General features: G+C 36.1%; 1 pseudogene across 1 annotated transcript; it reads left to right on the top strand.

Annotated features, from left to right (window-relative positions):
• Positions 1 to 1,414: 1,414 nt before the first annotated feature.
• On the top strand, positions 1,415 to 17,023 carry LOC306639730 (olfactory receptor 4C16-like; annotated as a pseudogene). Its single transcript has 2 exons — positions 1,415 to 2,024; positions 16,085 to 17,023. The product of its transcript is annotated as an olfactory receptor 4C16-like (transcript).
• The last annotated feature ends 10,901 nt before the right edge of the window (positions 17,024 to 27,924 follow it).

Raw genomic sequence — 27,924 nt, 5'->3', positions numbered from 1 at the left:
AAAGAGAGATGTTAATTTTCTTCTTTCATTGTTGCCTCTGAATGTTTCATCATGATCATGAATTATTCTATAAGAACTATATATTAAAATGAAGCACAAAATATTGAAAATGATTGTGAAGAGTTATCAATAACATTGGTAATCTCTTACATTTGAGTAATAATATTGTACTTGGGAAATTTTTCTAAAGTTATTTGTAGAATTGTTATGAGAGTAAAGATCGGAAAAGGCATAAATATCTCAATTAGCAAATGATCAAATGCTTCTTAAAATATCATATGTGATCATACTATTAAACTAGCAATTATTGTATGAAAAATAAAATAAGAAGAGTTGATACAATAATTCTAAGTCAAAATAATAATATAAAATGGCATGATATGATGATTTAAATCATATAAACTATACATGCTATGAATAAGGACTTGAAATAGAAAAATTACTAGTTTAATTTTGGAACTATGGATATTTTTAAATTGTAGATATTATTTTCAAAGAAAGTGTTCTGGAGAATTCAGGATGTACATGAAACAAACAAAAAAAAAAAAAGAAAAACACTGCTTAGGTTACAAGTACATTAAAAATTTTGTACCATTTCCAATTTATGGGTCAAGAATATCAATATTCTAATGCAAAATATTTGTGTAGAGAATGAGAGTAAAATGTAGTTTCCTTAAATTATGGTGGTCTCAGGGAATTATCCAGACCTTGTTATATTATGAACTAAAATGAACTAATGTGTTAGACACAAGGGGTATAGGTAAATGGTTGTCAAAATAGATTTTTTTGTAAAGCATCTTTCTTCCAGGATACTAAGGAAATGAGAGATAATGGACACAAAAATGAGTGAACTGATCTGAGAGGATTCTTATCAGGTGGAAATTATACAAAATTATTAGTGCTGGTTGTTTTGGAATAGTGATATTTTTTCCAATTTCAGAGTACAGAGTAAAGTGCATTAATACACCATATATATGTGTTTATGTGTGCATATGTGTGGGCATAACACCATTAAATTCCTCTGAAAGCTCAGAAAGCATAGAACAACCATTTGCGTTCATTTTCATACCCAAGAACTAGGCTTCAAAAAATTTAACTCACCAAAGGAAAGAACAAGTTCTACAGTTGTAAATATAGGTAAGAATAAAATATTTGGAGTATAATTTTTTTTTTTAATTCCACAAAACCGAACACTTTTGTTCTGAGACAACAGACAAATGTTAGAGGTCTGGGAATCAGCTTATGAAGATTCATAGGGATTTTCTTTCACTCCACAGGCAGTTGGAGATGGCACAGCATGGAACAGAACCCAGGAATTCAGAAATAGGACCACAATCTCCTCAATATATAATTTCTTTAATCCGTAAATCAAACATTTGTCAACTGCTTGCTGCCCACAGGCATTGACATGGTGATGCATAATGGCAGTGTGACTGAATTCACTCTGATTGGGCTGACACAAGATGCTGGCAAGCAGAATGCAATAGTAGGGATCTTCTTGATTCTTTACCTCATGACTCAGCTGGGGAACGTTCTCACTGTGGTGGCCATTAAAAAGAACCAGACCCTTGGGAGTCCCACTTACTTTTTCCTCTTCTATCTATCCTTTGCAGATGCTTGCTTCTCTACAACCACAATCCCCAGAATCAGCGTGGATGCCCTTTCTCAGAAGAAGACCATTTCCTACAATGAGTGCATGACTCAAGATTTTGCAGCCCATTTCTTTGAATGGAGATATTTGTGCACATTCTCATGGCTTTTGATGGCCATGTGGCCATTTGTAAACCCCTGGGATACACAACCATCATGAGCCAGCATGTCTGTGGTGCCTAGTGACTCTGGCCTGGGTGGGATCATGCATCTATTCTTCAGTACAGATTTCCCTGCCTTTGAGATTGCCCTTCTGTAGACTCAATGTGATTGACCACTATTTCTGTGATATGCAACATTTGTTGAAACTTGCCTGTATGGACACTTATGTCACCAACCTATTCACGGTGTTTAATAGTGGGGTCATATGCATAGTGACTTTTTTTATTCTTACTTATCTCCTATATTTTCATCCTGTACTCTCTGAGAAATCACAAGTGCAGAAGGAAGGCAAAAAGCTCTTTGCACATGCACCTCCCACTTTATCATTGTCATTTTTTGGGGTCTGTGTGTATTTACATCCACTAGTCCACCCATGACCTTTCCAATGAACAAGACGGTGGCTGCATTTTACACAATTGGGACACGTTCACTGAATCCTTTGATACACTGAAGAATGCAGAGGTGAAAAATGTGATGAAAAAATTGTGGTGTAGCAAAGTATGACTTTAATTGATAAATTCTGTATGTATTATAATGTATACTTCCTTTCAAAAGGGAAAGAAAATGTTTTTGAATATTAAAGTATTTTAATCAAGGGGAATCATAGTGGCTAAAATACATAAAATTGCAATATTTATATGTTTTATTTGTAGCAGCTATAAAATTAACACACACTCTTAATAACTTTATTTTATAAATGCATTTCATTTAGGTTGGGAATCCTTCAAGCATGATTTAGAAGTTCCCAACATTGGGATTGATGAATTAAAAATCACAATGTCTACATTGTCATTTAAAAATATCAGCAACAAGAAAATACTCAAAATTTATATGAAATAATATATAGTGAATTGTGTTTTTTAAATAAATTCAATAAAATAAATAATATGATGACTCTGAAGACAAATTGGTTTTGACTTACATCTAGGTAATTGGTTTTGTTTCCTTTGACATTTGGGGTGATGAAGGAGTCTCCAAAGTTCTTTTCAGACTGATATTGTATTTCACTGTGGGATCCTATGACCTAAGGAGGGACTCTGTGATTCTGTGTTCCCAGAGGACTGGCTCTCCACACAATGTGCTCCATGGACTGACTCTAGACACACCATGTTGGGTCAGCCATATAGCACTGATATTACTGTCATCTCCCTATGTGGTCAGGTATGCAGCACCTTTCCCTGTTACTACACAGCAAGAACAGAAATCTTGACAAAATTTTTTTCCTCAATAGCTAGAAACCCTAGATCAATTTATATTGCAGCATACTCTGCTGCACAATATCCAAAGAGATCATTTTGGAAATGATAGTGGGTTTGAAGCATCCACAGATCTCAGGAATGAACAACTTATTTCCCAGCTTCCCAGTGACTGTGCATTTTTACATTGATCTACTGCATGGTTTGGATATGGTTTGAGTGTATCCCTAAGGGTACATGAGCTGGAAGTAAGTCCTTACTATGGAGGTATTGGGAGGTAGTGAAGCCTTGAAGAGATAATGCCTGGAGCAAAGTAATTGGGTTATGGCGGCATCACCATTGGAAAAGACAATGCTGATCTTTCAGAGTGAATTATATCCCACAGGAATGGGTTATTAGGAAGAGAACAAGCCGGATACATGAATCATTCTATTTTCCTATTTCATTATGTAATCTCTTCTGCATAGGCTTCTGCCATTGTGATGCCGTGTGTCATGAGGTACTCGCCAGAATACAAAGAGAGATAGTCACCCACTCTTGGACTTTTGGCTTCCAGAGATGGGAGCTAAATAAATCTATTTATTGCATAAAATACCTATCATAAGGTATTTTTTATAGCATCAAGTCTCATGTTTCTAACTGTTCTTTCTGCTCTTCATCTTTCCTGCTCTATCCTAGAAACATTTCTTCAACATCTCATTAGAATAAATTTTCCAGATTCCTTCTGATGGTCAACATTCTCTATGAATGTTCAAACCAAATAAAAAATTTAAATATTATTTCAATAAAAAAATCCATAAACTGTAGGGTATTGTGTGTATGTGTGTGTGTGTGTGTGTGTGTGTGTGTGTGTGCGCTCATGCATGTGCACATTCCAGTATCTGTGCAGGCTCTTTGTCTTTCAGCTTTGTATTACTTTGATGAAATACCTGAGATAATCAACTTCAAAGGAGAGGTTTGTTCTGGCTTACAGTTTTGGAAGTCTCAGTCTGTGTTTTCTTGGTTCTGTTGCTGTGGGTGTATGGTGACACAGTACATCATGGTGGGAGCAGGTGTTGGAGGAGGACTATTCATGTTTGGCATCTGTAAAGCAAAAGGAAACCAGGGGAAGGAATGGGCTTAAGTCCCAACAGTCCATTGAAGGCCACATCCCCATTGACCTAATGTATTCCACTAGGCCCACCTCCTAAAAGTTCTACCTCCTCTCAATAGTGCCACAGATTGAGACCAAGTCTTAATAACTGACGTTTTGGGTAGTCAGGTAGCACTCACACAGGCCAGAACTATGAAAACCCTACTAGGTAATCTTACTAGTTTGTTAGAGAAAGATAAAATGGGCTACCATTCTGTATCAGTCAGGTGTTAAGCTTAATAAAACAGTGCAGGAAGAAAAGATTGCACAATTTCACTTTGTGTATGATACTGTTAATATCTGTTCCTGAAGTGATATACCATCAGTTATAGCTGTGGCTGTCCTGCCTGTTTTTGCATTTCAGGAAAGAGGTTCATGTTGTAATTATTTACATTATAAGAATGTTACTCTGGCTAATATGTTATGTCCAAAGAAAACTAAAGCAGAAAACAATGAAACAGAAAAAGGAAATATTCTCTGCAAGTTACATCTGTAATGTTCACCAATATTTGAAAGTAAATATTCATGTGTTGCCAATGAATCTTATATGAATGACTAGTAATAATAGTGACATTATGCAGATTAAATGTGATGGTAGGTCATAGAGTTGCATTTACTGTAGGGCAGAAATAAGAGAAATAACTTGCATGTAGGCATTTATCTCTTTCACCTGTCAAATGTTGAGGTCTATGTGATAATTTGGAAAAAAAAAAAGACAGTGAAGTTGAACTTCAGAGCATCCCTATTTAAAAGCCTTCACCAAGAACTTAAATTTGAGAAACAATTGTCTACTTGTTACAAGGGTGTTCTCTGATGCCATGTATATGAACATTGGAAAATTCCAAGGGACATGCAAGTCAAGTGAGGACGGAGATGTGAGAAGGAATGAGAGTCATCTCAGGAAGATGTTCTTGCACAGGTAGAGAATTGGCATGAATTTATCATCAGGGAGAATGGAAAGAGGGCCTATTGACAGTTCTTGAAAAGACCAGATATTGGAGGCAGAAATATCATGCTGGTCACTGATTTAATGACTTCAGAGAATATTTTCCTGTGTTGAAGGAATTGGAATCTGCTAGTAGGACCCATTTTTGGTAGTTCAATAGTAGGATTCAGCTCCAAAGCTTCTTCCCAGAAACTGTTGGCTGCTAGAAGTTATCACTGGGGAATTGATAAACAACAATGCCCATTAGTGTAGAAATGGTTTTGGCAGCAAATATTCTGAATAATTAAAGCATTGCATCAGCCTTGGAGACTAAGGGACCATGTTGGAAAGAGCTATTGACCACAGCTTGCCATTCACCGCAGGGAATGCTCCTTTCCCTTACCAGCTTCTTGAGCCAGCAGCTGAAGCTGGTTTCAAGGGATCTGTAAGTAGGACTGATCTAAAGAATGTACCATTGACATCACCTCAGAATAGCTTATATCCCTAGGAAGGTACACCCTAGGGAACCAATAGGCACATGACTGCAATCCTCTGTATATCAGCAAATTCATCATTTTGGCTTTCTAAATTGTGAAACAGGATGAAAATAAATCTGGGAATAGACAACCACTTTGAATCTTTACTTTAAGTCATTTCTTATGGACAAAAGTATTTGCATAGTCTTCCATTAGAAGGTAGAAGGTAAGACTCAAGGTTCTGAAATGTCATCTGTTTTTCTTTCAGTTGCATAACAAATCAGTAAAAGAGTAAAGACAATACATCAAATTATCATTTTTCAAATGAGAGATATAATCCTAATCAGCTAGTCTTTTGATTCTAAGCTTTGCTCAGGAAAGAAAGAACACTATGTTCTCATATGGTATTCTAAGATTTTCCATTATTAGGCCACTGATAACTTCTGTGAGTCATCTTTTTTTAATTTAAATACATAGGAGGGGTAGAAAATTTCTCATAAATGTGCATGTCAGTAACAGAATAATTGTAAATCCTAAATCTGACTTTCTATGTCATATATTTAAAAGTATTAAAGAGATAGAGGTAAGTCTTTAGGACATAAAGAAAGGATATCTATTTTACTGTTCAAATATTTTAGACCAAATATGACACAGACCAAACAATATTTAAAAATTGATATTAGAAATATAAGTTCAAGTTTTTGTAGATTATTGATTTATACATATATCTAACTAAAACAATAAAAAATAGAGTATTTTTCAAATTAATCATCTTCTTATAGTGTGGAAGTTACAAAATTATTTCACAAATATTCTTTCTCTCTCCCTCGCTCTCTCTCTCTCTCTCTCTCCTTCTCTCCCTCTCTCCTCCCTCCCTTGCCTTCTTTTTTTTAAAATATATATTTTTATTATTTATTTTTTTAAATTAAAAATCGTAAATTTACATAGGGCAATATTGTTTGATTCATTCTGTGATTTTTTCCTTTCCCCCCACCCCTCCCACCTCTCTTTTCCCTCTATACAGTCCTTCCTTCCTCCATTCTTACCACCCTCCTTATCCCTAACCCTAACCCTAACACTAACACTAACCCCTCCTACTCCCCATTATATGTCCTCATCCGCTTATCAGGGAGATCATTCGTCCTTTAGTTTTTTGACATTGGCTTATCTCACTTAGCATGATATTCTCCAATTTCATCCATTTGCCTGCAAATGCCATAATTTTATCATTCTTCATGGCGGAGTAATATTCCATTGTATATATATGCCACAGTTTCTTTATCGATTCATCAACTAAAAGGCATCTAGGTTGGTTCCACAATCTGGCTACGGTGAACTGAACATTGATGTGGCTGTATCTCTCTAGTATGCTGATTTTAAGTCCTTTGGGTATAGGCCAAGGAGTGGGATAGCTGGGTCAAATGATGGTTCCATTCCAAGCTTTCTGAGGAATCTCCATACTGCTTTCCAGAGTGGCTGCACTAATTTGCAACCCCACCAGCAATGTATGAGTGTACCTTTTTCCCCACATCCTCGCCAACACCTATTGTTGCTTGTGCTCTTGATAATCGCCATTCTAATTGGGATGAGATGAAATCTTAGGGTAGTTTTGATTTGCATTTCTCTTATTACTAGAGATGTTGAACATTTTTTCATATATCTATTGATTGCTTGTACATCTACTTCTGTGAAGTGTCTGTTCATTTCCTTAGCCCATTTGTTGATTGGATTATTTGTCTTCTTGGTGTAGAGTTTTTGAGTTCTTTATAGATTCTGGAAATCAGTGCTCTATCTGAAGTATGAGTGGCAAAGATATTCTCCCACTCTGTAGGCTCTCTCTTCACATTACTGATAATTTCCTTTGCTGAGAGAAAGCTTTTTAGTTTGAATCTATCCCAGTGGTTGATTCTAGCTTTCATTTTTTGTCCTATGGGAGTCCTGTTAAGGAAGTCTGATCCTAAGCCAACAAGTTGAAGGTTTGGACCTACTTTTTCTTCTATAAGATGCCAGGTCTCTGGTCTCATTCCGAGGTATTTGATCAATTTTGAGTTGAGTTTTGTGCAGGGTGAGAGATAGGGATTTAGTTTCATTTTGTTGCATATGGATTTCCAGTTTTCCCAGCACCATTTGTTGAAGATGCTATCTTTTCTCCATTGCATATTTTTGGCTCCTTTGTCTAGTATGAGAAAATTGTATTTATTTGGGTTTGTGTCCATGTCCTCTATTCTGTACACATTGATCTACCTGTGTATTTTGGTACCAATACCATGCCATTTTTGTTACTATTGCTTTGTAACAAAGTTGAAGATCTGGTATTGCGTTACCCCCTGCTTCACTGTTTCTACTGAGGATTGCTTTAGCTATTCTGGGTTTCTTATTCTTCCAGATGAATTTCATAATTGCTTGCTCTATTTCCGTAAGGTACATCATTGGGATTTTAATTGGAATTGCCTTGAATCTGTATAGTACTTTTGGTAGTATGGCCACTTTGACAATATTAATTCTGCATATCCAAAAATTGGGTTAGTGGGAACATTCCTTAACATTGTAAAGGCCATCTATGCTAAGCCCATGGCCAATATCATTCTAAATAGTGAAAAACTGAAAGCATTCCCCCTAAAAACTGGAACAAGGCAGGGATGCCCTCTTTCACCACTTCTATTCAACATCGTACTTGAAATGCTAGCCAGAGCTATTAGACAGACCAAAGAAATTAAAGGAATATGAATAGGAAAAGAAGAACTCAAACTATCCCTATTTGCAGATGATATGACTATATACTTAGAGGAACCAGGAAATTCCACCAGAAAACTCTTAGAACTCATAAGTGAATTCAGTAAAGTAGCAGGTTACAAGATCAATGCTCATAAATCCAATGCATTTTTATACATAAGTGATGAATCTTCAGAAAGAGAAATTAGGAAAACTACCCCATTCACAATAGCACTGAAAAATATAAAATACTTGGGAATCAATCTCACAAAAGAAGTGAAAGACCTCTACAATGAGAACTACAGAACACTAAAGAAAGAAATTAAAGAAAACCTTAGAAGATGGAAAGATCTCCCTTACCTTCTTGATACATAGATTACATTTCCTAGACTATGGAAATATATATATTATCCTGGAAAGCTGAATATTGGCATATCCTTCAAACTATCAATTACATTCCTAGGAGACATGTTTAAAATGTTTGTAACTGTAGTTCATAGCTGCTAAATATCCACTGACAGGATATTGGATAAACACGTGTTGACATGATCACAATGGCATAAGACAACTACAGTGAAAATGATTCTGGAACTACATTCAACAACTTATACAAAACTTCAAAAGTTAATCTTGAAAACAAGAGAAATTTCCCCAAATCTGCATACTGCATGGTCAATTACTTAATATTCAAAGTTAGGTAAAACTCCAAAGATATTAATTAATGTAAATTATTTTTATGAATCAAGATAATTATGCATTAATGTCATGGTATTTGTTCTGTTTAGGATGAAGTGGGGAAAAAGTAAAAAGGACTAAATGCAGATTTAATTAGGGGTAATATTTTAAATTTTTTATGATGGGTAATTTAAGCTTACAAGTATCCTTTATATTATTTAAATACATGTGCACAAATCAACAATATCAAATGAATAAAATAAAGATGTTAAAATAGTCTGGAAATGACTGATTTCTACAGAGTTAGTTAGCACTGTTTCTTCTGATCATTGGTTGCTCTGCTTCCTCTTGTGGCTTCATATTTGATCAGCCCTTACGGTGCATGGTAAGAATATAGGCAGACATTTTGGTTTGTCCTCTCAGAGAGAAAAAAGAATGATTTTTTGTCTTTCCTCAGTAACAAACCAAGCGTTGAGTTTGCTTCTCCTTTGGTACCAGATTTACAGTCTTTGGGGAATGTTTTCTGAGTCATCAGGAGTCATAGTCCCATCCATGGGAGATATATACTGAATATGAACAGGTTGTGGTTTCTTAGAGGAAAATCAGTTTTCATTTGTTGAAGAAGAAACTGGACTTCTATTAGGTGTAAACCATCAGGGCTCATTGAGAGAATTTTAACAATTCCTCTTTAGCTATCTCTGTGAAGAAGATTGATTTCATCTACAAGTGTTCAGATATTGGAATTCATCTTTTTTTGATGATGCATTTGAGCACTACATCATGAAAAATATCACACTCTATTGTAGGAACAACCTAACACTTTCAATATTCCATTTTATGTTTCCCAGCTCTGTTCATTGTTGTTCTAAGTAAAATATCTGAGAGGGATTTCAAGAGGAATATTTGTGGTGTCCCCAAATCTGAGCTCACTTTATGTGCTGCTTTCAAAATTAGTACTACTGCAGAAAGAATCAAAAGACTTTATTTCATTCACCATGACAGAAGTAGTTATTCTGAAGAAATAATTATAAATTATCATCAAATTTGCTTTAATTTTGTTTATTTGTTTTATTGGTTCATTCACTTACTAAATAATTGATTATTAATTTTGTACTGTAAGTTACAGTTTGTAAATGCATACAATGATAAATTTGATGGTGTAAAGCTATTGTTTCATAGTTAACAGAATTTCTGAAGAATTTGAGGAACTCAGTAAGAATTCTTTCCTGATTTTCAGCCATTATGGAACACTGTCCTGTTTCAAAGTTCTCTAGTCACTGATCAGTTTCAGTCAGGATTGCATGGGTGTTTCAGACACTAGAACTTACTTGGTGTTATGCAGAAAATTCATGTATTTCTTTGTGAGAATCTAGTTATTTAGATTCTGTGTGGCTACATTTATCGTGACTCTTTGAACATGACTCTTGAGCTACTTCAGGGATTCTTTTAAATGTTGACCTAACCCTTTATTTCATTGTTGACTCTTTTCTCTGATCTCTGTTTCCTTTGAGTGACCTCATTTAATCTCAGAATTTAAAATATCATACACAGGAATGGGTTTCCAAATCAAGTATTTCAATATTGACTTTAAATTCACACTTTTAAAAATACTGCATTGTCTACTAAACATTTTCACTCATGTATCCTGTGCAAGCTGAGTTTCAACTTGCCCTCAGGACCTTACTATTAATTCTAAGCACCTCAGCCTGAGATACCAGTATTCAGCCATTGGAAAGAGCCTCATCATCATTGCCCTCTAGAACTCTCTGGTTTTCAATTCATCCTAGTAGAAACAAAACGTGTATTAAGAGGAAAAAATACAGATTGAGACAATAGCAGGGCTCTCAGTACTGAAGTTACTAAACGTGATCTGAGAGAGCTGCTTAACTTCTGTGAATTTCAGTTGCTCTTGTATGAAATGTTACTGTTAATACCTACCTCATGGAATAGTTATATAAATCAAAAGATGTAATTTATGTGATAAACACTAAACCTATTTTATAAGAGGAAGTTAATATGTATTTGTTGAAGTAAAATTGTGTCAATTAGATTTATTCCGTAAGTGTTTTTTCTTTACTGACATAAGTTAGTAAAACAAATGAGTTTAAAAAAAAATGAGATTCAGTTCTAACTCAGACCATGTATGAGATTCAGTGCTAACTCAGTCCATATGTTATGTATAAACCCGAGAATCCTTAGAAGGACGAGTCTGTAGCCTATAGAATAGAGCCTCTGTTTTGGGGGCACCACTCTGCTTTCTTTGGGTGAAATGTTGACAACATGCTCCAAGCGTATCACAGGCTCTAGAACAGTTTCCCTGAGACAGGCAGTGGCAACGTAGGACTCGGGCGGGAGCAGACCTATTGCTTGGTGGGCTGATTCCTCTTTTACCAGTGGCACTGTTGTTTCTTCTTCCTGTTCTCTATGGACCTCTCCTCCAACACATTCATTATTCTTCTTTTCCTGGTGCCTTTGATGCCTCAGGCACCTCCACACCCTTCTTTCCATCTGGTTACTGAGCATGAGGAGGATTGTTTTTCTTATAGGATTGTTTTTCTTAAGAAATAGACAAACTGAAAGTTAATTTATGATAGCATTCAAGATGCTTTTCATTAACAATTACGGGAAGCTTTAGAAACTTTAAGGAATAATACCTTTTAAGATGGTAGTGTATTACATTATCATGTGTTAATGATTCCCTCTGGAGTGCAGAAAGAACTTTTTTTTCTCTTTTAGTATTCTGTGGAAAGGCTGCTGTCAGAAGGGGATGGCAGATGCTGCTAATGTAGAAATCCTCTAAAAGGTAAGTAACACATTACGTCTGATTTTTGAGTTGAGAGAGTCATTACTGCAGGTTGATTTAATATAATTCAATGCCTTTCCATAGTCTTGTAGCTCTATCATTCCCACATGAGGAAATATAGAAAAGAGAAAGAATAACTCAAACTTTTAAAGGGTCACTGTTAATGAAGGAAATGAACTTAATGAAATAAAAGCATTAGAATAAAATTCATCCCTTGAACCCAATAAATACTTTGTAGGCATCAGGTAGATAAAAGTCATCATGTTGTGTGGAAAGAGAAGGATGTATTCCATGTGCTAAAGTTTATCATGACTTCCTGCTTTCTGAGATGGAAGGCAGGTGGGCAAGATAACTCCTCAGTCAGTGCTGTGGGCACTAGAATCTTGGAAAATATTATGCCCGATAAACATAAAGAAAAGGTTAACAGAGAGGAGTGACCTTGCCATGTTTTCTGGGAGATGCAAACATTTTAATCTCCAACTGATAAAGTTGAATACAGTGCTGTATCTCACAGTATAGAAATATTACTCTGAGAGTTTCTTAAATGACACCATGAGAACATAATTTGTAATAGGTTTACATCTAAGATTTAGTTTGAGAAGCTAAATATCTACTCAGAGAATGTTCAGAGCAAACATGAAAATAGATTAAATACCATATACACTACATGGAAGGAATATAACAATATGACTTTAGTATACTATACAATGCAACATATAATAGCATGATACTTTATTTAAATATCAGTATATGTTGAAGGTGAGAGAAAATATGTCATAGATGTACTATGGGTGATCCTGAAAATACTTTGGGTAAAATTCTTTCCTTTTCTTCAGTGTTTGGCCCTGCCCAGTTTGTTTAACTTAACTCTTCATCTACCCTCCCTCCTTCACAATGCTCCTGTTCTCTCTCTGGTAAGACTTATGCCAGACTCATGGAATTAATTAAACATTAATTTCATGACAGTAAGGCAACCAGATATACAAAGTATAGGTGATGGCATTGAGATTTTGATGGCCTCTGCTCCTCAGCTGGCATCTCTTGACCAGACAGCAGGAATCATGGGACTGAGTTACACATGGAGGAGCTCGAGGAGGGTGGATTATGTCACTCACTCATTTTGCCTTTGGAAGGATAAAGTAGGGTTTCCACCCTCAACCATCTTTTCTGGAGTGCTTTGTTTCACCTGCTGTCCATTAATTATCTCCAACACCAGCACATTATCTGTTGACTATTGTAGCCACACTAAACTTGGCCAATCTTATTTGGTGAACTAAGTTAAGTAAAGAAGTTACTAAAAGATGTGTTATGTCACTGGTACTATTCTGTGTCCAGACCTTTGTACACATTTTGTGTTTGTTTTGAGCATCTGATGAAAGGTGTTACCACACTCCTCTGGGAATAGGGAGAGAACTGGGTCTCAGTAGCAGGTGAATATGAAAAGTGTCACATCTCTCCTTGCATCCCTTAAGGGATATGGGTCCATAAAACATAACAACAAATTCTTAGGATGGATGATCATTTTGTGAGTGTCAGAATTCGAACACCATTTATAGAATGTGGTACTGTGCAGATCACAACTTCTACTTTAGGTTGTCGGGAGAATTCACCATGTCTTTTGACTCTCAGACCTTTAAAAACAATTAGAACAATACTTTTCTCTACCACACATAGTGGTTAGAAAGCTGCAGTAAATTAATGATGTGAAGATATTGTTTAATCAGTAGAGTACTAAAATAATCAGACACATATTACATTTTAAAAGGTAAGATATTTAATTTGGAAGCACTTAATGAGCACCTACTTATGAAAGACATTGGAGAAGATATTGGGTTTGATACAGTGGAGATAAAATGGTGAGAACTCATAGATTTATAGTATACTCATTCCAGGAAGCAGATGCATATACATAATCATGTGTGACAAAAAGGAGATATGAATAAAAGCCTTAGAGAGCAGAAATATTTTCCTTTATCACATGGCCATCACTGAAGGAAGTTTTTCTACAGTTGAATCTTGCAAATCATCATGGTTGAAATAGAAATAGAGTTCCAAAAAGAAAGATGGCTATTGATTATTCATTACACTATTGATTACATATATGATAAAGACTTACAATTTTTATCAAATTAATTAAATCATATGTATTTATGATTCTTAATTAATCTTAAAAATCCATAAATAATTGTGTAAAGTAAATAAGCTTGTTCTTGCAATTTATAGTCTAATGGGCTTGATAACAAATAAACCAAAACCTATACTCAAAGGAGTGGCTAAAATGAAGGATGATTGGAGGTTGAAAATCTCTTACATTTTTATTCCCCCAAGGCCTACCACATTTTCAAGTGCAACCATTTCATGATGGAACCCTCTTCCAAATGAATACAGGAAAGAATTAACTTCTTGTGATAATTATCATAGCACAAGTGTAATGATCAACTCAGATCCTTTACAGTTTAAGGTCATTTCCAAGGAGCCTAGAGTCAAAAGTGGATATTTTGATTTGATTTTTGACATTTCAAGTCTATTGAGAAGGAGAAAATTTATCAAGAAAGAAGAAGAATACACCTAAGGGTAATTTTGTGTCTCCTTTACCCATCACATCCCATACTCTGGCCAACTCACAACTCTGCACACAACATACAGACAGGATGGAAGAGAATAGGGAGGAACATAATGGACCCAATGTGTCTTCCAGATTGCATTTGAATAACTTGCACTTCTGTTTATGTTTGTACTTCCTTTTATGAGTCTTCTACAAGAAGGTCATCTTCACAAGAAGGTTCTAGAGAAAAGGTATTGTTCTTGAAAGTGAAACCTATGATAATATTTTTGCTCACATTAAAATAAATTTTTATTGAAAGAAATGCCATTTCAAAATTGAATAATCATTGATTTTTGCAGGACTGAACAAACTGAGGTTGTCAGGTAGTATCTACTATCCCTCTTCTATAAAACAACATATTCTTCCCTTTTTTTGGATTTCTGCTTTATTTCAAGGACATGGAATGTTCAGACTGGGTAATAAAATCTCTACTGGGCATTATTACAAACATGATCTGATCCTACGTCAGTTGCCTGCTGCTGTTCCTCCAAACCACTCCAGTTCAAAACTTCATATGCTAAAAACTTGAATTGGGACAATATGAGCAATGGAGTAGTCATGTGGTCCACTACCATTTTATTTAAATGTAATCAAGACTCCAAATGCTTAAAGCAGCGTTTCTAATAAAATAGAAAATAAAAATGGGGTATATTTAAGATATTACCAACTATCAAAGAATTTTCATATATGTTAATTAGTATATATCAAGTAGCAAAAATTTTAAGGCACAATAAGGAGAGAGATTATTTAGAGATTGTGTCACTTAGAACATCTTTTCCAGTTGGAGTACCTTGGAGAAAAAGTGCAAAGAGCAGAAAATATCCATTCATCAATAATGTTTATATAAATATGCAAATGATATATAAAATATGTAACATAAATTAAATACAGGGTGACAGTGGTGTGTGGCTTCATATTTCTGTCATGAAACTCAGATAACTAATAAGTATTGAGTGGTACATACATAAAACATGGGTCCTAATATTGACTGACAATGAAAAAAATGAAGTAAATATTAAATTGATCCCTACTGTTTAATTTTACATTAACTGAATTGTCAAAATATTGATTAGAATCTAAACAGCATTTAGATTTAGAAGCTAAACAGCATTTGTATTTGAAGAAGATTATAGAAAGTCATCACATACATAAGAATATTTAAGACTCATAACCAATGAAGTTAACTATTAAAATTGAGGAACGTGTGTTGAAATGACTTATGAGGAAACCATAGACAACTGGCATGGTAGTGCATGCCTGCATCCCAGAGACTCTGGAGGCTTGGATAGGAGATCACAAGTTTGAGGCCAGGCTCAGCAACTTAGTTAGACCCTCAACAAGTTAATGAGACCCCGTCTCAAAATATAAAAGAAGTTTTTGGATGCAGCTTAGTGGAAAAACAAAAGGAAGGAAGGAAGAAAGAAGAATAAAAAGAAAGAAAGAAAGAAAGAAAGAAAGAAAGAAAGAAAGAAAGAAAGAAAGAAAGAAAGAAAGAAAGAAAGAAAAGGGGGGGGGAGGGAGGAAAGAGAAGGGAAGGGAAGGGAAGGAATAAAAGGGAAGGGTAGGGAAGAAAAACAAGGAAGGAAGGGAGGAAGGGAGGAAGGGAGGAAGGAAGGAAAGAAGAAAAATGTCCCTGATGTGAAATACATATTTTGCTTTATATATTTCATAATATCACTTAGAACATCTTTAATTAATTCCTTTATTTTTGGAGATAAACCCTTTCACTTTCATCCCTTTTCTTCATTCATGAAATCATGCAACTGAACAATGTGACTGAGTTCATACTACTTTTGTTGACTCAGGATCCATTTAGGAAGAAAATAGTATTTGTCATATTTTTGCTTTTCTATTTGGGGATGTTGGTGGGTAATTTGCTGATTATCACCACCATCAAGACCAGTCGGGCACTCAGCAGTCCAATGTATTTCTTCCTTTTTCATTTATCCTTATCTGATACCTGCTTCTCTACTTCCATAGCTCCTAGAACACTTGTGGATTCCCTTTCAAAGAAGACCACTATTTCTTTCAGCAAGTGCATAATCCAAGTCTTTACATTCCATTTCTTTGGCTGCCTGGAGATCTTCATTCTCATCTTTATGGCCATTGACCGCTATGTAGTCATCTGCAAGTCCCTGCACTACATGACCATCATGAGCCGCCGGGTCTGTAGTGTGTTGGTGGCTGTGGCCTGGGTGGGGTCCTGTGTGCATTCTTTAGTTCAGATTTTTCTTGCCTTGCGTTTGCCTTTCTGTGGTCCCAGTGAAATTGATCACTACTTCTATGACTTGGAAACCTTGTTGAAGCTCGCCTGTACAAACACATATGTGACCAACCTACTCCTGGTGTCCAACAGTGGGGCCATTTGTACAGTGAGTTTTGTCATGTTGATGTTCTCCTACATCATCATCTTGCACTCTCTGAGAAACCACAGCGCAGAAGGGAGGAGAAAGGCCCTCTCCACCTGCATCTCTCACATCATTGTGGTCATCTTGTTCTTTGGCCCTTGCATATTTATATACACACGGCCTGCAACCACCTTCCCCATGGATAAGATGACAGCTGTGTTTTATACCATTGGAACACCTTTGCTGAACCCTCTGATTTACACACTGAGGAATGCAGAAGTGAAAAATGTCATGAGGAAGTTGTGGAGCAAGAAATTGATATCCGATGACAACAGATGAATATCACTGTATTCTTTATTGACCTGGAAGAAGTAAACAGAGAATATTATCTTTTTATTTTTGCTTAATGCACTAATATCTTAGCTCTTGTAGTTTAGTTCTTTGTGTAAAGCAGAGAGTGTACACACAGAAACTAATGTTTCATGTAGAGCGAGGGGTATCTTGAGGCACAGACAATTGACCCATTGTCTCTGATGTTGCTGATTGCTCAGTCTCTGCTTTTCTAAACCAGCTTGTATCACTCATGGTTTTGGTCTGTGTGTTCATTGCCTCCTTAATGTGGAGTTGTCTGATAGTGTTACCCTTCTATGTAACCAAAGCTTAGATCCAGAATTTGGCATGTTTTTTCTCTCCTAAAGAGTTTCTTTCATTAGATGCTTTGGAGTTATCAGGCCTCATCAACCTACATGTTCTTCCTGACTCAGTGAAAAGTATCAAATTCAAACAATTGTTGAGGTTTCCTATCATAAGGGGCAGTATATATATTTTGGGTAGACTCCCTTCCAATTTTAGGACACACTCTGAAATTTTATGTGTGTTTACCTAGATCCTTCTAAGACAGTGATGGAATGTGGAGAGAAAATTCATCCTGCTGAAAGGGTCCTTCATCTTAGGAGTGTTCTGTTCTTTTGTTGGGGTTGTAGAAATGTAATGATACCTTTTGTAAAATTTACATTTGCCCATAATTTCTTCCTTCAAATTTTGGGGGAGTATTAAGATTTCTCTTGAATCATCATGATTATAACAGTTTATTCATAATAAATGGCAATTGCAAATTGTAGCACATAATATTCCAATTATAGTAGAAATATGTACAAGGGCTAGAAATGAAGAGTGCAATGAGCTGATGATAGCAAAGTTCAAAATATTACAAGATTAATATTGGTCATGCTGCCCCACGCTATAATGCCAGTGGCTCAGGAGGCTGAGGAGGGGGATCCCATGTTCAAAGCAGCCTCAGTAACATAGCCAGGCTTAAAGCAGTCAGCAATACCCTGTTTCGAAATAAAATATTAAAAAGGGAAGGGGATATAGTGATTGAGTTCCCCTGGGTTTAAGCCCCAATATCAAGAAAAATTAAAGAACAGAGGCCACCCCCCTGCCGCCGGAAAGCACCGTGCACAGATACTCTTCAAACAATGCTCTGGGGCACCCTGTACAGTGGCAGAGGGCTTGGCCACCAAAGTCGAGGCCACTGGAGCACAGCCCTAAGATTCTTTTAGAAATGAGATGGGAAAGATGGCGGACTAGAGGGTGAATGTATCTCCAGTTGCTCCAGAACCCAGGATTCAAGAAGGGGAGGCATTGAGAAACTCAGACTAAGATAGAGTCACAGGGTGAGTATCCCCCACCAGGTGAAGCTCGACCAGGGTGGCAGGCCCGGATACGGGCAGCTTATTAGAGTAGGGAAGGGAAGATAGAGTCTTCCCCAGGCAGCCCTGTGCACTCTGGTGGGGGGCTCCTCCCATACGGCCAGCTTCTCAGAGCAGGCCCCCCAGTGAGAGCCATTCTACACAGAGCCAGCTCCAAGCCCTGGAACCAGTAGCAGTCTAGGGGCAGCTTTCTTCGGAAGCACTGCATTATCAAGTTACTCCAAGTCTTCAGGCTACTGAAGGCTGGGAGGTGGTACAATGGAAATCTACAGGGACACTAAAAGCAAATAGAGGAAATCTGCGATATCACAGAGTTCCACTGACATCTGACCAATATGAGAAAACAAGGGAAGAAAATGTCCCAAACAAACCTAGATAGTATATCAATAAAACCCAATGACAGCATAGCAGAAGAAATGTCAGAAAGGGAGTTCAGAATGTACATAATTAAAACAATCAGGGAAGCAAACGAGGAGATGAAAGAGCAAATGCAGGCATTGAAGGAGGAGATGAAAGAGCAAATGCAGGCATTAAATGACCGCACCAATCAACAGTTAAAACAGCAAATACAGGAAGCAAGAGATCATTTCAATAAAGAGTTAGAGATACTAAAAAAAAAAAAAAAACAGAAATCGTTGAAATGAAGGAAACAATAAACCACGTTAAAAACGCCATAGAAAGCATAACCAATAAGATAGAACACCTGGAAGACAGAACCTCAGATATTGAATAAAAAATATTTAATCTTGAAAACAAAGTTGATCAAACACAGAAGATGGTAAGAAATCATGAACAGAATCTACAAGAATTATGGGATATCATGAAAAGGCCAAATTTAAGAATTATTGGGATTGAGTAAGGCTTAGAGAAACGAAACAAAGGAATGAACAATCTATTCAATTAAATAATATCAGAAAATTTCCCAAATCTGAAGAATGAAATGGAAAACCAAGTACAAGAGGCTTATAGGACTCAAAATATACAAAATTAAAATAGACCCACACCAAGGCAAATTATTGTTAAAATACCTAACATACAAAATAAAGACAGAATTTTAAAGGCCATGAGAGAAAAGAATCAAACTACATTCAGGGGGAACCAATAAGAATATCAGCAGATTTTTCAATTCAGACCCTAAAAGCTAGAAGGGCCTGGAACAATGTTTACTAAGCCCTGAAAGAAAACGAATGCCAACCAAGATTCTTATATCCAGCAAAACTTACTTTCAGATTTGACGATGAAACAAGATCCTTCCATGATAAACAAAAACTAAAGGAATTTAAAAAAGAAAGCCGATATTACAGAATATTCTCAGCAAAATATTCCATGAGGAAGAGATGAACAACAACAATGCAAATCAGCAACAGGAGGAACTAGCCTAAAGGAATAGCCAAATAAAGAAGAAACCAATTCATGTCAAAAAACAAAAATGAGTCAAATGACTGGGAATACAAATCATATCACAATAATAATCCTGAATGTTAATGGCCTGAACTCATCAATCAAAAGACATAGACTGGCAGATTGGATTAAAAAGAAAACACCAACAAAATGCTGCCTGCAAGAGACTCATCTCATGGAAAGAGATACCCATAGACTAAAGGTGAAAGGATGGGAAAAAACATACCATGCACACGGACACAGCAAAAAGCTGAAGTATCCATCCTCATTTCAGATAATGTGGACTTCAAGCCAAAACTAGTCAGAAGGGATAAGGAAGGACATTACATGCTGCTTTAGGAAAGCATAAATCAGTAAGACTTAACAATCATAAATATCTATGCCCCGAACATTGGCTCATCCATGTACGTCAAACAAATCCTTCAAAATTCCAGAAATCAAATAGACCACAACACAATAATACTAGGTGATTTTAACACACCTCTCTCACCACTGGATAGATCTTCCAAACAAAAATTGAATAAAGAAACCATAGATCTTAATAACAGAATCAACAATTTAGACTTAACCGACTTATATAGAATATACCATCCAAAAAAGAACGAGTACACTTTCTTCTCAGCAGCACATGGATCCTTCTCTAAAATAGACCATGTTTTATGCCACAAAGCTACTCTTAGCAAATAGAAGAAGATAGAGATCTACCTTGTTTTCTATGAGATCATAATGGATTGAAGTTAAAAATAAATGAAAGAGTAAAAAACACCTGGAGATTAAACAATATGCTATTTTATGATGAACGGATAAAAGAAGATATTAGGAAGGAAATTAAAAAATTCTTAGTGGTACATGAGAACAAAGACACATCATATCAAAATCTCTGGGACACTATGAAAGCAGAAATTAGAGGAAGATTTATTTCATGGAGCCCATTCAACAAAAGAAGTAGAAATCAACAAATAAATGACAACACTACAGCTCAAAGCCCTAGAAAAAGAAGAACAGACCAACAGCAAAAGTAGTAGAAGACAGGAAATAGTTAAAATTAGAGCCAAAATCAACCAAATTGAAACAAAAGAAACAATCAGAAAAATTAACAAAATAAATAGTTGGTACTTTGAAAAAGTAAACAAAATTGATAAACCCTTAGCCACACTAACAAAGAGAAAGAGGGAGAAAACTCAAATTACTAAAATTTGGAATGAACAAGGAAATATCACAACAGACACAAGTTAAAACCAAAACATAATTAGAAGCTATTTTGAAAATCTATTCTCCAACACAACAGAAAACCTCGAAGACATCATCAAATTTCTAGAGACATATGAATTACCTAAACTGAACTAGGAGGACATACACAACTTAAATAAGCCAATTTCAAGCAATGAAATAGAAAAGGTCATCAAAAGCCTACCAGCAAAGAAAAGTCGGTACCAGATGGGTTTTCAGCCAAGTTCTACAAAACCTGTAAAGAAGAGCTCATTCCAATACTTCTCAAAGTATTCCATGAAATAGAAGAGGAGGGAACTCTCCCAAACTCATTCTATGAAGCCAATATTACCCTGATACACAAACCAGACAGAGACATATCGAGGAAAGAAAATTTCAGACCAATATCCTTAATGAACATCGACACAAAAATTCTCAACAAAATCTTAGCAAATCACATACAAAAATATATTAAAAAGATAGTGCACCACGATCAAGTGGCTTTTATCCCAGGGATGCAAGGTTGGTTCAACATCAAGAAATCAATAAATGTCATTCACCATATCAACAGACTAAAATTTAAGAATCACATGATTATATCAATAGATGCAGAAAAAGCATTCAATAAAATACAGCATCCCTTCATGCTCAAAACACTAGAGAAAATTGGGGTAGTGGGAACATTCCTTAACATTGTAAAGGCCATCTACGCTAAGCCCATGGCCAATATCATTCTAAATGGTGAAAAACTGAAAGTATTCCCCCTAAAAACTGGAAGAAGGCAGGGATGCCCTCTTTCACCACTTCTATTCAACATTGTTTTTGAGACTCTAGCCAGAGCAATTAGACAAACCAAAGAAATTAAAGGGATACGAATTGGAAAAGAAGAACTCAAACTATCCCTGTTCACTAATGACATGATTATATATTTAGAGGAACCTGGAAATTCCACCAGAAAACTCTTAGAACTCATAAGTGAATTCAGTAAAGTAGCAGGTTACAAGATCAATGCTCATAAATCCAATGCATTTTTATACATAAGTGATGAATCTTCAGAAAGAGAAATTAGGAAAACTACCACATTCACAATAGCATCAAAAGAAATAAAATATTGAGTTCAATTTCACAAAAGAGGTGAAAGAACTCTACAATGAGAACTACAGAATACTAAAGAAAGAAATTAAAAAAAAAAAAAAAACCTTAGAAGATGGATAAATCTCCCATGTTCTTGGATAGGCAGAATTAATAATGTCAAAATGGCCATACTACCAAAAGTGCTATACAGATTCAATGCAGTTCCAATTAAGATTCCAATGATGTACCTTACAGGAATAGAGCAAGCAATTATGAAATTCATCTGGAAGAATAAGAAACCCAGAATAGCTAAAGCAATCCTCAGTAGAAAGAGCGAAGCAGGGGATATCGCAATACCAGATCTTCAACTGTGTTACAAAGCAATAGTAAGAAAAGTGGCATGGTATTGGTACCAAAATAGACAGGTAGATCAATGGTAGAGAACAGAGGACATGGACACAAACTCAAATAAATACAATTTTCTCATACTAGACAGGGTGCCAAAAATATGCAATGGAGAAAAGATAACCTCTTCAACAAATGGTGCTGGGAAAACTGGAAAACCATATGTAACAGAATGAAACTAAACCCCTATCTCTCACCCTGCACAAAACTCAACTCACAATGGATCAAGGACCTAGGAATCAGACCAGAGACCCTGCAGATTATAGAAGAGAAAGTAGGTCCAAACCTTCAACTTGTTGGCTTAGGATCAGACTTCCTTAACAGGACTCCCATAGCACAAGAAATAAAAGCAAGAATCAACCACTGGGATAGATTCAAACTAAAAAGCTTTCTCTCAGCAAAGGAAACTATCAGTAGAGTGAAGAGAGAGCCTACAGAGTGGGAGAATATCTTTGCCACTCATACTTCAGATAGAGCACTAATTTCCAGAATCTATAAAGAACTCAAAAATCTCTACACCAAGATTACAAATAACCCAATCAACAAATGGGCTAAGGAAATGAACAGACACTTCACAGAAGAAGATCTACAAGCAATCAACAGATATATGAAAAAATGTTCAACATCTCTAATAATAAGAGAAATACAAATCAAAACTACCCTAAGATTCCATCTCACCCCCATTAAAATGGTGATTATCAAGAACACAAGCAACAATAGGCATTGGCGAGGATGTGGGGAGAAAGGTGCACTCATACCTTGCTGGTAGGGTTGCAAATTAGTGCAGCCACTCTGGAAAGCAGTATGGAGATTCCTCAGAAAGCTTGGAATGGAACCACCATTTGACCCAGCTATCCAACTCCTTGGCCCATACCCAAAGACTTAAAATCAGCATACTAGAGAGATACAGCCACATCAATGTTCATAGCTACTGAATTCACCATAGCCAGATTGTGGAACCAACCTAGATACCCTTCAGTTGATGAATGGATAAAGAAACTGTGGCATATATATACAATGGAATATTACTCCACCATGAAGAATGATAAAATTATGGCATTTGCAGGCAAATGGATGAAATTGGAGAATATGATGCTAAGTGAGATAAGCCAATCTCAAAAAACTAAAGGATCAATGATCTCGGTGATAAGCGGATGAGGACTAATAATGGGGGGTAGGAGGGTTTAGCATTAGGGTTAGGATTAGTTTTATTGTTAGGGATAAGGAGGGTGGTAAGAATGGAGGAAGGAAGGAATGTATAGAGGGAAAAGAGGGGTGGGAGGGGTCAGGGGAAGGGAAAAAATAACAGAATGAATCAAACAACATTGCCCTATGTAAATTTATGATTACACAAATGGTATGCCTTGACTCCATGCACAAATAGAGAAAGAACATGTATCCCATTTGTTTAAATAATTTAAAAAAATTTAAAGAAGCTAAATATTGCAATATGAGACAAAATGTGATAACCCTGGAGAATGACTTTAGGCTTTGAAACAGAAATAGTTATATTACATTTATTATATATTTAGTGAGTTATCAGTATGACACAAAAGTGTAGCTTTACCAGGCAAGAAGGAAATATTTAGATGAAAATTATGCTACTGATTCATATCACCTTTTATCATTATTCATTAACACTTCATTCTCTAATAATATGAACTCTAATAATCTTTGAATTCAGTTCATTTCATGTGTATATTTTTATCCACACAGAACATTAAACATAAGTACTTTTGTCTACTGGAGATGTCCATTTCCATTTATAAATTACTAAATTATATTAAGGTTATATGATTTTTACCATTTTGTTACAGAAATTTTAGAATTATTTTTCTCTTTTTTTCTTTTTTGTTATATATTTAGTGGCTTTATTTTTAAATGTTTTTAGTGGTGCATTATCATTATACTTATTAGTGGGTTCCTTTTGACAAAATCATACATGTATGAAATATAATTTGTTCCACCTCAGTGCCTGGGGCTTCCTTCTTTATCTTGAGAAAATGATCATCATTTCTGTGTCTGAGATGGAAATGCTATAGATTCTTCAAAGGACTGTAGTGATAGGTACACATCCCTGCTGTGTAGATTGTGTCAATTTCACAATGTGAAATCAATCTCTCTAGTTTATCATTGTACAGCATCAGTCAGTTTGGCTGTGCTGTTGCAGGATTTGTACCATAGGAGATTCCCATTAAGAGTTAGACCTGATAACTTCTTTACTTAAGACAAGGAAAATATGAAAAGGATGAATATGGAATTTAAGTGATTTCCCATATATACCCCATCTAATGTCTTTTGGAATTGTATTCCATACAGAGATCCCACTTTAACTGTCATATCCTCTACAAACCTATTGTACTACAAACAAGTTCAGTATTTATAATAAAGATGCAAAGAAGATTGAATGTGCAACTTCAACAGTCATTTTGATTGAAATTAGTGCTCTTATAGGGAATAATGAGAATCCGAGAGTTAGAGTGGAAGCATGAATGCAGGGAAGGGTAAGAACTGTGACCTGATAATGTACCTTCCATCCTCTGGATGAAAGAATAGTAGGCTCTTCTCCCTCAAAGGAGAAACAATAGTCTTCCCTTGCCTAGACAATGTTATTGCCTTATGGAAGAATGCGTCACACAGTATTTACTCTCCTTCCAAGCTTCCTCTTATGCTCCTTTTGCCTTCCAAACAGTATCAGAAAAAGTCTCAGAAAGTCAAACAGGAAAGTACAACCTTGCTCTAGGAGAAAGTGACCCATTCAAGAACATTGTAGGAATTAGCCTATATGTCCTGGTTTGAACCAGAAGAGAGCTTCAGCATGGGAATGGATCTTGAAGGTGTTAACACAGGTTGACTGAATTCAAGTCTAGAGATTGAAGAATTTTTTTACCTTGAGGTACTCACTCATAACTTGAGATTGGTGGTTTACCAAGAAAAAGGGATGTGTTCAAACACTGATCCCCAGTACTTCAGAATGTGACCTCATTTAGAGAGAGGGTATTTACATAGATAAATAGATTAAAAATGAAATTGTTAGGGTGGGTTCTAATATAATATGACTGGTTTTGTTATAAAAGTGCAAATTTGGGCATAGGGAGAATGTCATGTGGAGAGGAAAGCAATGGATCTATTATGTTATTTTTCTGTGGGCTGGAAGTCTTGCACAGATCTCACTGGACTAAAATCAAAGTCTCAGGAGGGTTGCATCCTTCCAGAAGTACAAATAACTAAGCCATGTCCTTGGATTTTCCAGGTTCTAAGTGCTTTGAGGCATGGGAGTGCTAGGCTGCAGCTTGTGGCCTCCTAACTTCATCTCCAGAGTAAACATGTTGCATCTGTTTGGCTGTCCTCCCATTCTCAAGCCTCCCTCTCTCTTCTTTCCTTTCTCTTTCTTTCACCTTCTCTTTTCTTTCTTTGGAAAAAAAAGGAAAAGAAGCTTTCTTGCTTTTCTAGAAAATGAGAAACATGGGGGATTGCTGCTTTCCTGTTCCAGAGGCTGTGAATCTGCCTATCAGGGGGAACAGGAAAAAAAAAAAGGTGATTTGAAGACTATCTCTCATGTTTTCAGTTGCAGTTGTAGTTCACTTGTCACTATGGAAGACAGTCATTTCTGAGATCTTGTGGTGCCATTCCCAAGTCTGAATTACTTCATTCATTTCATGGGTGTGTGCTCAAGGACAGATAACTCTGCCTAGGATGGGGAAGAAAGGTAATCGTGTTCCTCCAGAGATGAAGGAGGGGTAGGGAGAGATGATAAGAAAGAAACATGTATTGTTAAAAATAAGTAGCTGTGAAAGAGAAGCAAGGGTTATATTCAAAGCATAAGGTGGACCACTTTTATGTTTCCCCACTCTCAATTTCTACATTCCAGTTCTATGGAAAAATGGGTGATGACATCTTCAAGCTGCTTCCTTCTGAGAAAGAACAAAGTTGGACAAAGTGACACAAAGTCCTTTTCCTCCATCTGGTGGGGTATGGATAGCTAAGGGTGTTTAGCATGAGGGCAGTCCAGGGTCCATGGTGGCAGTTGGTGGGTGACTGGACAAGGCATACATCAGGCAGAAATCATGCTACAACAATAGTAAACAAGGCAACAACACATTCCTTTTTTTTGTAAACAATTAGCACAAAAGCAATTAGTATTTCAGCTAGCATCTGAAAGTCATGAAGATAATAACTCATAATATACCAGTGAAAAACAGATAAAGTTTATCTATGTAGGAGGTTAGGAATATTTGTAGGTCTATGAGATCAGGCTCAAATTGACTCATGAAGTTCTTCTTTCACTTATGTGACTCTCACTGTTAGATTGAACAAACCAGATACTGTGGTAAAATCTCATTTTCAGGTTAATGAATCAGGAAACCAATTTTTCTATAACCTTAATTTTCCACTGTCACGTGAACTAATATATTCACACCTTCCAGGTATTAGATCAGGAACATCTTTGGGACTATAATTTTGCTGACTCCAGTAATCCCACTAAATGAAATAAATATTTTTGGGTTCTCTGACATAGTGCTGAGAAAGAGATTATAAGAGCAGAGTTGTGAGAATGTGAATAGCTAAGACCAGAAACCCCACAAACTGTTTTCCTGGACGGTCCTCTGGACTCTCCCTTATACAATGAAATGCACTGATTAAAGAATCTCAGACTTTTTGAGAAGCTTACTGGGAATAAAAATGATGATACTTATGTATAACTTTGCTCTGTACTATGAACGGGACAGATGGCATTCCAGTAGAGCAGGTGCAGAAGGTTTAAACCTGCTAGACGTAAGGTGGGTATGATCATAGCAATGACAGAAAGACTGAAATGCAATCAAGTGCCTTTTCCTGTAGGGTTGTATGGTAATAGTAAGTAGATTGTACTATTTTTAGGGGCAACGATGATTAGATACAATGGTTAGACACAACCCTGACAGAATGGTTTATGAATTAAATGGATTTTCAGACCTAGAGCCCAATAATTGAATGGTAGGCTGAGTCAACTTGAATAAGGTCTACTGCACTGAAGACATGTAAATATTCTTTTGATCCTTTCCTTATTAGACCTGTAGGGTCACTTTCACTTTTATGATAGGGAAAAGTAAATACTAAGTTTATGAGAGACTGTAAGTTATGGGTTCAGAACTGACAATGCTATCAGGGGACCCAAAATAGTATCATTTTTCTCTCTGTCTAGAGTAAGAAACTGTGATAGAGGTAACAAAGATATGACCCAAACACATCCTCCAATCTGGTGAATGAGTTCTGGGACTTAGTTTAGTTTCACTGTAACACAGGTTTTTTTCCCCTCTTTGAATTTATTTAGAAGTGAACACAATTCTTATTCCTAAGGCATCCTTTAACCTCCATAACAGACAGTCACTTTGAAGTGACTTTTCACCCTGGAAGATATTGCTGACCCCAGTGACACTGTCACAGAAGTGAAAAATG

Source organism: Sciurus vulgaris (genome assembly GCF_902686455.1).
Source record: "Sciurus vulgaris genome assembly, chromosome: 11".
Classification (NCBI taxonomy): domain Eukaryota; kingdom Metazoa; phylum Chordata; class Mammalia; order Rodentia; family Sciuridae; genus Sciurus; species Sciurus vulgaris.
The sequence above is the reverse complement of the archived record's forward strand: the minus strand, read 5'-3'. Positions and strand labels throughout refer to the sequence as shown.